Source organism: Lampetra planeri, chromosome 45 (genome assembly GCF_965212315.1).
Source record: "Lampetra planeri chromosome 45, kcLamPlan1.2.h2, whole genome shotgun sequence".
Classification (NCBI taxonomy): Eukaryota; Metazoa; Chordata; class Hyperoartia; order Petromyzontiformes; family Petromyzontidae; genus Lampetra; species Lampetra planeri.
Window position 1 is genome coordinate 2,297,143 of NC_136151.1, and position 15,504 is coordinate 2,312,646.

Here is a 15,504-nt window from a genome sequence, read left to right on the forward strand (position 1 = left end):
ATTCTGGCTCAGCAATCATTGGAAGGACGTAATAAACCATTTCGGATCTTAACTCATTGTGTTCACGTTTACAGTGACTTTCAGACCGCAGTCCACTCACTGGAATTGACTATATATCTTGTATTCTCCGCAGGGAATGGATTCTTTGCTCCGCTGCAAGTATCCGACCACCACTCTCCCATTGACATATTTCGTTGCTTCCTCTTAGTATCTTTCACGCGACGGTTAATGGTATAGTGTATAGCGGATTGTATAATAATAAATAGTATAAAATTGTAATGTTTAATACAATGTACAAAGTAATATATGATTTTGTAATTGTATAGTGAATATACAGTAGTGTGATATACAGTAAGGTGGGTAGAATAATACATAGTGTAATATTACAATGTATAGTCTAAGGTGGTGTATAGTAATACAGTATATAATCTAATGTTGGGTTTGTCTATGGCAGTATAAAGTTTAGCTGGAAGCATATTATATTTTTTGCGACATAGAATTGTAATGTATTACTTACTGTTAGTAGCTCAGCTTATTGGAGAGTATATTTAGTATACTGATGATACTATGTAGTTTATACTTTAGTTGTTTATTAACATTCCGTCCCTTTATTAATGCTTCTCCCTACCCCCTCCCTTTGATGCTGTTAATCCTGCATAATGCACGGGCATAATATGACTTTAAACCCCCCGACAAACCTCCTATGCATTTCACAAGTAGTACTAATCGTATATCTGCATTTCCCATAAATATGCTAAAATTCCTCTTGATATGCAAATTATTTTGTCAAGGCGCCCTTCCCCCTCCATCCCAGCTTAAATAGACGCTCCAAGCCTGGGTTGTGTCATTTAGACTCTGTCTTCTCGACAGACCTGTTCTTCACCTGAGGACGGCTGCTTGCGTTGTGGCCGAAACGTCGTGAGAATTATTTTATTATGTTTTATTTTTATTATTTTATTATTTCCCTTCTACGTGACTTTACCGAAAGAACCAAGAAGATGAATCCCTGCAGTCACGAAAGCTTTAAATCGAAATCCATTAGACTTTGTTTAGCTGCCAAGATGCCTGTGCATCGCACCACACTGTGCCTCAACACGTTAGAGGGGCATCGTGGTGTGATAAAGCCCGGACCACTTGGGGAGGGGAGGGGGATGTAGAAAGAGGTATGGAGGACGCGTGTACAATAGCCGTACATGCGAATATGAAACAACGCAGGTGAAATAGGTGGTGGGTGCGGCTGTGAATGCTCGGAATGGGACTCTCCAATCTCGGACAAGGTTAGAGTGAGAGACGGCGACATCACCAGCAGTGGGAGATGGAGGCAGGAAGAGTTGGTGACAGAGTCACACTGCTAACAAAAAGCTCACGATTCCAGGATGGGTCTCGGGAGTCGACAGACAAATTCCATCTCGGATGCCACAATGACATTCAAGCAGCATGTCACATTGAGGTAATTACTCGGAGATGGAATTACAGGACACAAACTCTAAGGCTCACTGAGCTATGTGGCTCTTTGTCAGAAGCGACGTGGCTATCACAAATGAGAGCACAATGAAGTGGCTTGTGTGGGAATTAATGGCAGCAAAATACTCTAAATGCATGATGTTGATTCTAAATGTGGAGGATAAACCGGAAGTCCCAGATACAAATTCCCGCGACCAAGGGGAAAAAGAGAAAGATGCTAACTTTAAATATAAAGCAGCCGTAAGGCGAGCGAGATAACATTTCATAGCCACGCTAGCACCCAATTCATTGCTCTGTCTTACCATAGACACCAACTTGTACGCTGAGCTCTGGAAGGACAAGTTGATCTCTTGATACTCATCTCATAAATGAGCCACTGTAGCTGAGCCTCACCGATTTATATTAACACCAATTTCTTCAAATGTATATATTTGTTAAAATATTAGATTAATTTGATACATTTTGTTCATGTCAAGGTGTGTACTGTAACCATGTTAACCTTGAAGCTGCTGTTTGCGCACCAAGGGCATGGGTTCACATTCCGTGCAGTGGTCTCGTGATGTCAGTTTCGACAATGAAAACATTTTACGTATTTACTTCCTTCTCCACCGTCGCTATAAGAGAGAGGTCCTGGTTCAGCGTCTCTCAGAGCCACAAAGCGAGATATCCCTGTTAAGCCATGGGTCATGGCTAGCGTGACTCCCAGTGAGAGTGTGGATAGTGAGCTGCGCTGCTCCATCTGCCTGGCCACGTTCGTTTGCCCCTCCACGCTGAGCTGCGGACACTCGTTCTGCCTGCGGTGCCTGGAGGCTGCCACATAGACGGCGAGTAGCTTCAGCTGCCCACAGTGCCGAGCAGCCTTCCCTGTGTGACCCCAGCTGAGGAGGAACATGGCGCTAACCAACCTGGTGGAGCAGCTCAGAGTTGGAGACGGGATGGCCACTGCCGTCTTGTGTGACATCTGCAGTGATGACCACACTCCTGCAGTGAAGACCTGCCTGAGATGTGAGATGTCCTACTGTTTTTCTCACTTTAGGCCTCACATGGAGAATCCCAGGTTGAGAGACCACGCTGTGGTGGATCCCACTGTGAGCTTGGACGAGAGAAGATGCCCGAATCACAAAAGGGAGCTGGAGTTCTACTGCACAGTAGACAGCAGCCTGGTCTGCTTTACCTGCACTATCGCAGGTGAACACATAGGACACAAGGTCCTGATGCTGAAGGACGAGCACGAGACACGAAAGGTGAGGCCCTTAGAGTGAGACACCATAACACGATCTGACCAATTCTGTCACTCGCCTACACAACTTCTGATAAACAATAACTATCGTGTATTCATGCTCTCCCTATTGAATCTCTGTCTCTATGAATGTGTAGCTAATCTTCTGGTTTGCATTTCAGAAAAGAGCCTCAAGATGTATTGAATCCTGGGATTTAATTTAACATAATTGCATATAATGTAATTAAGTGGACAGAGATTTGAGACTGATATCACAGCCACTTGATAAACAATTAAATTAGATTTATCATGGGCCCGTGTGTCCGAGTCGGTACGGACACCAAGCCAGCACAGCTCCCACCGGCTGCTGCTACAACAAGGCATCAGCTTGCCCCCTCCCGTGTCCCCCATCTCAGTCACCGTACAAAGGCAACGTGGAGATGAGGGCCTTCGCTGTGGAGGGGTTGGTGTGGAGGGAAGAGCAGTGTGAGGGGTGGCTCAGGGGGCTGGAGTCTCCCCCAGGTGACGTCTCGTCTCTCACTACAGACGCACGTAGGGGAGGAGACACGAGCGGTAGAGGAGAAGAGGAAGAAGGCGGAGGAGTCCCTGAAGCGGATGGAGGCGGCTCGTAAGGAGGCGCAGGTACCGTGTCCGGGCCTGGCTCTTTGACCCCCATGACCTCCACCCAGTGTGGAAGTCGTGGAGGTCGAAATTAATTCAAGCGAACTTAGTGCAGCTTCATGACTTGGACGCCTCTTACTAAAACTATATCATTAACTTTCAAACTCAACATTAACTGCGAGGGGGTTGCACGTTTACGGCATTCGATAGCTGCATCGGCGAGTCTGCTACGAGGTCGGGTTACTCGGCATTGCGTTTTCAACTCCTGTGGCAAAAAAAAAGATCTAGAGAGTGCCACGCATTGTCTGAGTGGAGCTGTGGTGCAGCTGTTGCGCTGCACCGGAGGTCGCGCACCGGCACGGACGCAGAGGCACGAACAGATGCACCTCACACCGTCCCTAATCGCGTCCCTGGAGTCTATTTAAACTGCAACTATTTTTTTTATTTTACCATGTACGTCTTTACTGAACTAAAATAACTATTTTCAGAAGCGACCCTGGCTGTCAAAAATTATAGCAGCTCAACAAAGTGGCTGACATCATCATCATGTGAAAGAATATAGCAGCAAACCCATAGATATACAGGGTGTTTTAGAATACTGGACCAGATTTGAAATCGCTATATCTCTGCAACCACAAACCGCCCATGAATGAAACTCTTACCACTTGAAAGGGCGGGGCATAGAGTCTCAAATGTTTACTGCTAGATGCCTCTCCCACTACAAAAACATCCCCTAGCCTCAGTCATTCGCAATAAACAGTGCCTCAACTTTGGATAGGTTGCACGGGACCCCAAAACTTGGCGCTACACTCTTGGCCCCCAAGATCCACAGACATCACTACACCGTGACTTTTTCTTGTGGGGATACGTCAAAGACCGTGTTTTTGTGCCACCATTAGCGACTAATCTGGATGACCTCAAAAACAGAATCACGGCAGCGGTGACTTCCGTGGAAGAAGACACTTTGAGAGGCGTTTGGGACGAATTCAACTATCGTGTCGATGTTGTCCGTACAGCAGGTGGAGGGCACATAGAGCATTTATAAAATGGTTAGTTAAACTGTATAACTCAATAAACCGTTTGCAACTTTTCGTGTAATTGTAACATGTTGCCATCGTGACATATACTGCTTTGAAATTGGGTCTATAATTTTAAACACCCTGTACATAGCGAACCATAGAGATACAGAGACCCATAGTGCCAGATAGAGAACCATATATATATACATAGGGACAAAATGAGATACATAGATACCCATCGTTTAAACTATTATTATTTTACCAGGTAAGGCCCCACTGAGCTGTGTAGCTCTTTTTCAGAAGCGACCTGGGAATCACAAATGATAGCTAAACCAAGTGGCTTATCAGATGGAAATTGATAGCAGCCAATTACTCTGAATGCTTGTTGTTGTTTCTAAATGTGGAGGGAAACCCCGGAGGACCCGAAGAAAAATCCAAGCGACCACAGGGAGAGAGATGCAGGCTCCAAATAAACCAGGCGAGGTAGTTAATATCTCGCCACATCTCGTCAAACCCGGCAATCACAAATTATAAATCAACCAAATTGCTGACATCAACATGATGTGGAAATTTATAGCAGCAGCCAAATAATCTAAAAGCCTTTGGATTCATAGGGACCCATAGAGACCCATAGAGATACATAGATACATAGGGACACATAAGAGATACAGAGAGACCCTTAGAGACTGATGAAGACCCATAGATATATACATATCGGGACGCAGAGATACATAGAGACCCAGAGACTGTACTATTTATTTTATTTATTTTACCAGGTAAAGCCCACTGAGCTGTGTAGCTTTTTATTGGATGCGACTTGGCTAGCACAAATGATAGCTCAACCAAATGGCTGATATCATCATCATCATCACGTGGAAATGTATAGCAGCAGAAAAACATACATAGAGACCCACATCGATACCTAGACACCCATATACATACCAGACCCATAGAGATACCTAGACACCCATAGAGACACATAGAGATACATAGTGACCCATAGAGACCCATAGACTAAACGATTTTTTTTTATTTTACCAGGAAAGACCCCACTGAGCTCAGTAGTTATTTGTCAGAAGCCACCTAGCTATTACAAATTATAGCTGAACAAAGTGGCTGATTGCAATGTGGGTATTGATATCACCCAAATACGCTAAATGCGGATGTTGATTATAAATGTGGAGTGAAAAAAAAACAGAGACTCCAGAGAAACATCCACACAGCCACAGAGCGAACACACGAACTCCAAATATACAGGCGTAAGGTCATGATAGAACTCCGACCTGCTGTATAGATGTTGAGGGAGTCAACATCTCATAGCCACCGTGGCGCCCACACGCACACACGGAGTGGCTCATGGCTCAGGGAGCCAACCTTGGTCCCCGCTTCTCCGCAGGTATCAATGGCCGGAATCAGGGGTCGCATCACGGGCAAGTTCGCCCGCCTAAGGAAGGTGCTGGACGAGGATGAGAGGGAGGCTCTACATTGCGTGGCTGTGAAGGAGCGCGAGCTGCTGTCCCGGATCGAGGAGGACATCGCTCGTCACAAGCGGGAGATTGGCGAGCTCCAGGCGGCGGCCGCTCGCCTGCGCAATCTGCAACACGAGATGGACTCGCTCGCCTTCCTGCAGGTGGGGAGTGCCCCTGTGGAGTCGCCGTTTGGGTGTCCAGAACAACAGATCGGGCAGTGGCAGAGGGACTCGTGGTCCCACGGTAGACTTCACTCATGATCTCTTTATCTCTTCCACAGGGGCACCTGGAGGAGATGTGCAGGTACAGATCATTAACGTCTCACGGTTAAACAACCAAAACGGGGCTGTGTGTGTTAGACGGGCTGTGTATGTGAGTCTTAGACACAGGCTGTGTATGTGTATTCGACATAGTCTGTGTATTTGTGTGTTAAACACACATGTTGTGTGTGAGACATGGGCTGCGTGAGACACTGGCTGTGTGTGAGAAACTTTCTGTGTGTTAAACACACGAGCTGTGTGTAAGACACGGGCTGTGTGTGAAACACGGGCTGTGTGTGAGACAATGGCTGTGTGTGAGACACGGACTGTGTGTGCTATGGATGCTGAGTGTTCCAATGCTGTGGTTAAACGAGGCTGTGTGTCATGCTGTTGGTGGTTGTCCCAGGAGAGAGACCCCAAAGGAATCTGCACCCCCACTGCCCACTTCACTGGACATCACCACGATCCGCTCCCTTGAAAAGGTCGTGAACAGATTCCTGCCTTTCGCTTGTGAGTTCCTCAGTCTTGAACGCGCATGTCCCGCTGTGTTGCACTGCACTTCTGTGCTCCCCACCTTCATCAACTTTTTATTTAATTTTACCAGACAAGGAACCCACTGAACCATGTCGCTCTCTTTTGGAAGAAACCTGACTATCACAAATGACATCTCTACGAAGTGGCTCAACTCGTGGATATTTATAGCAGCAGCCAAATCCTCTGAATGCAAATTGATTCTAAATGTGGAGGGAAAAACGCGAGGAACCAGGGAAAAATCCACGCCACACCACGGGGAGAGAGACGCAAACTCTGAAAGAGAGCGACATGGATCAGTGGGCTCTACCTGGTGAAATATAATTAGTTTAACAGTTTCAATATTATACTAAACCCTACTGCTGGGTACTGGGGCAAGTGCTGTTAGCGAGCAGCAGCACCTATGAAGGCCGGCACGGCACACGAGGGGGTGGATGGCCAGCACCACGCCTGGCCGCCTTTGTATCTTTCGTGACAAATGTCTACACATCACACCAGCAGAGGGCAGTGCAGCGTGAACCATTGTTGTACTGCACCTCTACGCTTCTAAGTTCACGATCCCCACCATCGCCAACGGGCACCGACGAGATCGGTGAAGTATGGTCAAATAACCCCCCCCCCCCCAGGACACGCACGGCGCGGGGAGACGCTCATCCAGCAGCGGAGTGACGTAATGTCTGTGCGTGGATGTGAGTGTGGGAGGCTGTGGTGGCTATTGTACAGGAGTCGTGTTTGTAGCGAGACGCTGTGAGAGTGGCATTAACATAGTGGTGCTGGCATCATCACCACTGTTCACTACCACTCCACACACAGTCATATTAGTGTAGTACTATATCATTATTTATTATTATTCACTAATTATTATTCACGAGGGATTATGAGTGTGCACAAGACAGTCGCTTGTGTTGCGATAGAAACGTCGTGATCAATACATTTTCTATCTACGTGACTTTACCAAAAAAAACGAGTATGAATAGAGATACTTACGAATATTAGTTTGTGTACAGAGATACTTACGAATATTAAAATGTTTACCCGAACACTAACGAATATTATTATGTGTACATGATAATAACGAATATTAGTACGTGTACACTAATACTAACTAATATTAATCTGTGCACTAATATTAACGAATTTTGGTATGTGTACACGAAACTAACGAATATTAGTATGTGTACACAGATACTAACGAATATTAGTATGTGTATACTAATACTAACGAATACTAGTATGTGTACACTAATACTAACGAATATTAGTATTCATAGTAAGGTTTTTGGGTTAGATCGCGTTATTTATAAATGTGTCGCAACCCTCCACCACCCGACACGGCCAATTAGTAAAAATTGTGTCACGTTGACAAAAGACAAATAGTTCACTACTTTAGTGTTGAAGAGTGAATTCACAACATTTACAATTTGAGTACGACGTTTAGCTGGTAATTGCATTCAGCATCATCGGGCGATTTGCCAAAATAGTGATGCCCTCCACCTGCGCCCCGTCTTTAATATAGAACAGCAGGGTGACGTCATCATTTAACCCAATCAGGTGCAGAGATCAGTGACGGAGGGGGCTTTCGTAATTATAGAATAGATTAGTAATCAGTTAATTTTCGATTTAAAGCTTTCGTGACTGCAGGGATTCATATTCTTGGTTCTTTTGGTAAAGTGACTTTACCGAAAAAAACTATAATATGAATACCTTAAGTGTTATGATTCCTCTATAAGGAGTTAATAACTGAACACAATCACTATACCCAATCAGGTTCAGAAATCAGAGGTGGAGGAGGGGGGGTGTTATTGTAATTATATATTATGTTAGTAATCAGTTAATTAGTATGTGTTTCCCCTTATAACCAATTGAAATTGTAATATGTATTATTTAACAATACGCTTCCAGGCCGCACTAAGCCTGTAGCTGTCAGAGCGATTACAATTATTTGTATTTCTCTCAATTGATTCTCTAATTAGTCTTGGCCTGTAATAATTCGTTTTACAGAACACTTCAACGTTATCAAAATCAATTGACTGGCCTTGTTGGCAAGTATGTTCTGCCATTGACGACAGTTGTGTTTGAGATAATTGAATATTTATTTGGTGTTCTTTTAGTCTTAGGCTGATGTTACATCCTGTCTGTCCAATATAGCATCTGCCACATAATCAATTAATCCGATATACACCTTCTGTTGATAATTTAGGTAATTCGTCTTTAGTACAATAAACTAGTTTTATTTTATTTTGTGTACTGTACCAAATCTTACTTTAATGGTGTGCTTTTGCAAACCACGGACTAATTTGTCAGTTACTCCTGAGATATAGATGTATTCATTGTTTCAATAATCTGATGACTTTCAACAGTGTTGCTTTGCGATCGTGATTTGGCATTCAGTGCTCTGTTAATTTGAGCATTATTGTAGCTATTCTGTCGTAGTGCTTCTTTAACATGTGAAATCTCTCTTCCGAGACTTTCACCATCTGACACTGTTTTAGCCCGATGTATGAGCGCCTTGATAAGAGAGGATTTCTGAGCCGGGTGATGATGCGAATCTCCATTCTTAAATAGGCATCAGTCTGTAAACCAAAAGTGATGTGATGTGTAAACCACAGCCTAACGAATATTAATGTGTACAATAATACTACCGAATATTAGTTCTGTATGCATTTGGGATACACGTGATAATCAAAGTGTTACGTATTAATGTATCACGTCCTGCGGTATGACCACAACAACACAACAGACAACATAACACCAACGTGCGTGTGTACACGCCACATGCACTTCTCGTGCCGCTACTGCGCACGCGTCGCCGTGACTGCTGTGCGAGCGTCATCACTGTCCTCACCACAGATGGATGCTCACCGACTCTGGACACCAACTCAGCCCGCGATCTCCTCCAGATTTCTTCGGATCTCAGGACGGTGACGCTGAGCAATGTCAGCCATTGTCGCCCCCATCACCCACTCCGCTTTGAGTACCGGCTACAAGCCCTGTGCTCTGATAGCTTCTCATCGGGTCAGCACTACTGGGAGGTGGACGTGGGGAAAGCGCTGTGGTGTCGGATTGGAGTCGCGTACGGGACGATCCCACGGAGAGGGCGTGGTGATGAGTGCGGCCTGGGAGGGAGTGGCGTCTCCTGGTGTCTACAGAAACTTGGCGACAGCTTCTCAGTGAGGCATGGCGGGGTTGAGACCTCACTGTTGGTGCAGGAGCCTCCGATGAGAGTCGGGGTTTATCTGGACTGGGACGCAGGGCTGCTGTCGTTTTACAATGCTCACTCCATGGCGCCGTTGCACTCGTTCCATAAAAATTTCACTAGGCCCCTACATCCTGGGCTGGCAGTGTGGGGTAATGATGGTGCCTCAATGAGGATTCTGGATCTGAGTGGTGCGTCCTGAGAGAGGTGAACAGCGCAGAGGGCAGACGCCACGACGCACGGCACTCATCACCTTCGTCACCGCCACGCGCAAGTGCCACGCCCGTGACTGGCTGGTGGGTCTCCATCACAACGGGGGGGCGCTGAGCGTAAACAATCCTCACAACGTTAATAGGGGGGGGGGGGGGGTTGGGGTAAAATAGGTAACGCTCTGTGTGTGTGTGAAGCCAACGTGGATGTATTCACCCTTCCAGAGGAGAGTGACTGTAGTGTAGGGGTGCAGTGATTAGCAATGGTGAACTGGGATGTGCGTATACAATAGTGGTATCATGAGTTGTGGGAGAGATACAACAACAATAATAATTGTAAAAAGTATAAATGTACGCGTATGACAGTGGCGTTGTAACACTTGTATCTACGATTCTACAATAAAAATACAAAACACAAACAACAACGTAGTTGTGCACAGCGTCATTCATGCTCACTGCATCCGCAACGCTGTTCATGAATGAAACACGAGGACCAAATCCTCTACACAGCCACTGCCAAGCAAATTAAATCTACAAATTAATAAACAAATAAAGAGATGGCGCCAACAATGTCCGAGCTGTTCAAGTTATCTGCTGCGGCTGCGTCATGGGCATGGTGACGTCACCAAATATACACACCCCCTCCCCACCGCGGTGATGACACCACGCACGCTCCCCCAACTTGATGACGTCATCACGCACGATCCTTCAACGTGCCGACAACCACCCATGCTACCCAAACGCGGTGATGTCACCACGATGGCTCCCCCAACGCGGTGACGTCACCAAACCCCCACGCCCGCCTCTCACGACTGCACCATCTGTGAACACAAAGAGGTTCACAGCTCATCGGATTCCTCCTGCACTACAAACACAGATTCTGACATTCTGGATTCCCGCCACTGGGCGTTGGCGACAACAAAAACAAACAGAGGCACTGAGGGGCAACCTGCATCCTCGCTGTGACCCAGCACAGTGGGGAGGGGGCGGTTGGTGGATCACGAACTTACGCTGCTTGGAACTCCCCGCGAGGGCGAGTCGACGAGTCGCCACTTGGCCCTGGTGCTCGCCAGGAGAAGGTGGTAGAGCAGCAACAAAAACCACCAACACAACCACCACCACAAACACCACAACAATCGCAACAACCATCAGCACAACCACCACCACAATCACAGCAACCATTAACACCACAACAACCACCACAACAAGCACAACAACAAGTACCACCACCACAATAACCATCACCACCACAAAAACCACCACAACCACCAACAACAACCGGCATTCGCCACTCAGTGGTGGTGACGTCACCACGATGCTTGTGCCAGGCCATGTGCACCTTGAGGCCACGTGAAGTGTCGAACGCCCGCTTGCAGGAGGTCACGGGGCAGACTCAGGTGCCATGGGTCGACAGACTGAGATGACTTAGATGAATGGCTGATGCACCACCTGTGCCTCCTACTGTGCCAACTTGCTGTGCTATAGCCACCCGGCGCTAAGCTCGTTGTTGTGAGCGTCGCTCGTCCGCCCTCTGTTGTTGGTGGAGGGCAACTTCCTCCATCTGCCCAGTAGCGTCCTTCACGAGCCTCCTCTACTGAGGCCGATCTTGACACTGCTGGTACCAGTCATCGGCAAGTCCATTCAGCTCCACGCCCTCCTGTACCACGTCAATCCATCTCTTCTCTAGCCCGTGCTGCGCCCGTTTAGCCCACTCGATCCGGCCGTACAAAAGCTGTTAAGGCATGCGGTGGCTGGGCATGCGGGCTCCATGACCCAGCCAACGCAAGCCTTGCCTGCCGGAAGAGCTCACCGATGGGACTTTGCCCAGATCTTTCAAGGATTTGTGAGCTCATCACACAATCCAGCCTGGTTAAACCCAGGATGGATCGTAGGGAGGCCAGCCTAAATGTTTCTAACCGGCGAAGATGTTCCATTAGGGGGGTCCACGTTTTGCAAGCGTAGAGAAGGGAGGGAATGACTATGGCCGAGAAGACCTGAAGCTTTGTGTGGAGCGACAGACCAGGCAGCTTCCACACAGCGTTATGCAACCGATGAAAAGATATTGCCGCTCGACTGATTAGGAGTGAGACCTCCACTGCCAAACCAGAGCCGGTCATGAGCCCACTGCCCAGGTATGAGAAACTCTCCAATCTCTCCACAACTGCCCCATCACCGATTGGGAGCCATGGCGGTGGAGTGTCCGACAGTACAAAATACCCAGGCCGGTGCTTAGTTGGTGGGGTTGATGGTAAGGCCCCACTTCTTAGTGGCATGCTCCAGATTCAGCAGTAGCATCTCTAACTCCTCCTCTGAATGAGCAGCAATTACCAAATCATCGGCATACATAACGTGGTTGACCAATAGGGAGCCATCCCTTGACCGCACCCGGGCATCGATCAGCCTCCCATTATATCTGTACCAAATGGCAAATCTCCCGGTACAGCTATATTGAAGGATTCACGAACTACGTGGTCAAAATAGATGTTAAATAATGCGGGAGCCAGAGGACATCTCTATCGCACCCCAAGGTGTACAGGGAATGGCTCTGACTCCTGGCCACATAGTTTTACCCAGGCCCGCTCACCTTCATGAAGGTCCTTAATGATCGTGAGAAGAGGGTCAGGGACTCCAAAAGTACAGTACGAAGAACAACCCAGAGCCCAGGTCTACTGATGGTATCATAGGCCTTGACCAGGTCAATAAATCAGAGATGTAGGTCTTGTTGGAATTCCCTACACCTCTGCTGTAGCAGATGGACAGAAAATATGGCATCTGTGCAAGACTGCCCATTCCTGAAACCACATTGGGGGTCTACAGGCCTCTCCTCAGCGTGCCTAGCAAGGCGATGTTGAAAAATCCTTGCCAGGACCTTTCCCGGCACGCTGAGGAGTGAGATGCCTCTGTGGTTGTTACAGTCTGTGCGGTCCCCCTTCTTAAAGAGGGGGACCACCAGGGCATCCTTCCAATCCTGCTGAACCCGTCCAGTGGTCCAGACCATTGTTATGATGTCATGTATGGCAGTCTGCCCGGTGCCTTTCCTGGTCTCAAACTCTGGATCGCCTTCAGTACTTCCTCAACAGATGGCAACTCAGCCAGCCACTCACAGGGGGTGACTTCTTCTTCCAATTTTTGAGGCACCGCAGCCTCAGCAGGGACATCCCCACTTTGTGCCATGCTGTTTTCCTGGCTGAGGGATTTCACCTCCTCCAGGACTTCACAGAAATGCTCAGCAAATCTCCAAACCTGTTTCTGGAGGTCGGAGATTGGATCACCGTTTTTCCCCTAATGATGGTAATAGGCGTGTCGTTGCAGGTGATGGAGTTAAATAGGGATTTGTGATCGCGGGCCACTGAGGCAGACTCCATCTTCTCAGCAACCCGTGACCACCAACCATCATTGCAGCGCCTCGCGGCTCACCGAACCTCCGAGCCAAGGCTGCGGTAAGCCTCCTCATTCTCTGACGTGGGATGCTGTAGACGATTAGAGTGGGCCTGTCGCTTGTTCTCAACCATCCTGAACACCTCCTGTGTCAGCCAGGGTCTCTGGGAAGGTCTGGACCGCTTAACCAAAGGAGCCATTGCAGCTGCATGAGTCACAATCCTAAAACTCGCCCATTTACACTCGACATCAGGAGGAATGGGGGGCGATGCCAACCCCAGCTGCAAGCGATGATGAAATTCTCGCTATCAACTTTCATGAGATTCCTGAGACCAGGCCACCTTAGGTTGGAATGGGGTATTGGGTGTACACCCACCACCGGAGTGGAAGAATGGCAGGCGCTTCTTACAGATGACTAGTTGATGGTCAGAGGGCAGATCAGCTCCACAGTAGGTCCTGGTGTCAAAGACATGGGCTCGCATCCGCTGATCCGTCACTATGCAGTCCAGCAGATGTTCTTGCTTCGACCCGGCATGCATCCATGATGTTGTGTGGATGTGAAGATGCCGGAACAGCGTGTTGGTAATTACAAGCCCATGGGCTGCACAAAAATCTAGCAGCCTCCTACAGTTGTTTTTGAGCTGATCTGACCCATGCCTTCCAATCACTCCAGACCAGCTGCCAGCATCATGACCAACTCGGGCATTGAAGTCACCCAACAAGATGACTCTATCCCGAGGGGCCACTTTAGCCAGCACCTGTGACAGGCGGTCATAGAAGGCATCTGACTCATCGGCCTTGCCTGCATCCCTCCACGGATGTTCGTCTTCGGTGGGGGCATAAGTAACCACAACCACCACTCCTCGCCTCCGTTTGATGGGAAGGCGAGCCCAAAGAAGCCTGGGGCTTACAGCTTCCCACACCTCACCGCCACACTCCCATGCCCCCTTCATTATTTTGTTCAGAAGAAGAGCCACACCCTGTTGTTTGGCAGTCTCCTGCTCCGAGTAGAGGACTGTCCAGCCCGCATGGTGACAGGAGCCAGAGCCGGTCCACCGGATCTCCTGAATGCCACAGAGATCCAGGCAATACCGGTCCAACTCCCGACAGAAAAGTGGCAGCCTCTCCTCCGCAGTGAGCATTCGAACATTCCAAGTGGACATCCATAGTGGCTTGTCGTTGTTTTTGGAGGAGCCCAGAGGGTAAAAATCCAATCTCCTGGCTCCACCAGATGGCCAGAAGGCGTCATAGACGCCTGGCCCCCAAGGGCCTCCAGCACAATCTTATTAGTTAGATATTTTAGTCGTGGTTTAGTGGTAATTTATTGAAGGTGGAGGGGTTACCAACCCCTCGCACCCGTCCAGAGCCCCCATTTAGCTACTGTGGTGGTAACAGATGTCATGAGGGGAGAGGGCCAATCTGAATTGGCCCTCCCCCCCACAGCACTGTCCATGACAATGTTGCACCACGAGGAGGTAGGGGGTACCACAACCACCACCACAACAACCACCACCACAACCACCACCACAACAACAACTACCACCACCACAACAACAACAAACACCACCATGCCTGAACTTCACCCAGTGACAGGAACTGTGAATGAAAAATAAAAATCGTCCCCTGGTATTTAGTAAACACGCCATTCACAATTTCGGGTCACGGGCAACAATCATTTATATATTTAGTTACATGTAAATATATATTAATATATTAATATACTTATTTATTTGCATAAATACATATAAATACACATGTATCTATTTATATATGCATACACATATTTTAACGTATATGTTCATGTGGACGTCCTGTGGGCAGGGCGTGCTCGAGACGGCTCATCCCCCCAGAGACGGGTGACAATCCCGGTGCGGTTTGGATGAATTTACTCAATTGCGCGAACGCCACCCACCTATTGGACATCACATAACGTACGGGGTAAATCACTGCTGTTGAGAATATATGTTTTAATCAAAGAAATAACGTGTGACAGAACCCTCTGCGTGTAGGCACACGAGCTACAACATCAAAGTGAAGGAGTGTGCGTACGTCAAGGATAATGGACGTGAGGGGTCGTGAGTAGCAATGCTGCATGAGCTGCTCACAGCGCAGCTGCTCGAGTGGAGGAGAGGCGAGTT

At 47.8% G+C, this 15,504-nt stretch overlaps 1 pseudogene across 1 annotated transcript; it reads left to right on the forward strand.

Moving 5' to 3' along the window:
- The first annotated feature begins 2,093 nt into the window (after positions 1-2,093).
- Positions 2,094-9,990, forward strand: LOC144732990 (E3 ubiquitin/ISG15 ligase TRIM25-like; annotated as a pseudogene). Its single transcript, XR_013588297.1, has 6 exons — positions 2,094-2,708; positions 3,230-3,325; positions 5,720-5,953; positions 6,073-6,095; positions 6,459-6,562; positions 9,434-9,990. The product of XR_013588297.1 is annotated as an E3 ubiquitin/ISG15 ligase TRIM25-like (transcript).
- Positions 9,991-15,504: the final 5,514 nt, after the last annotated feature.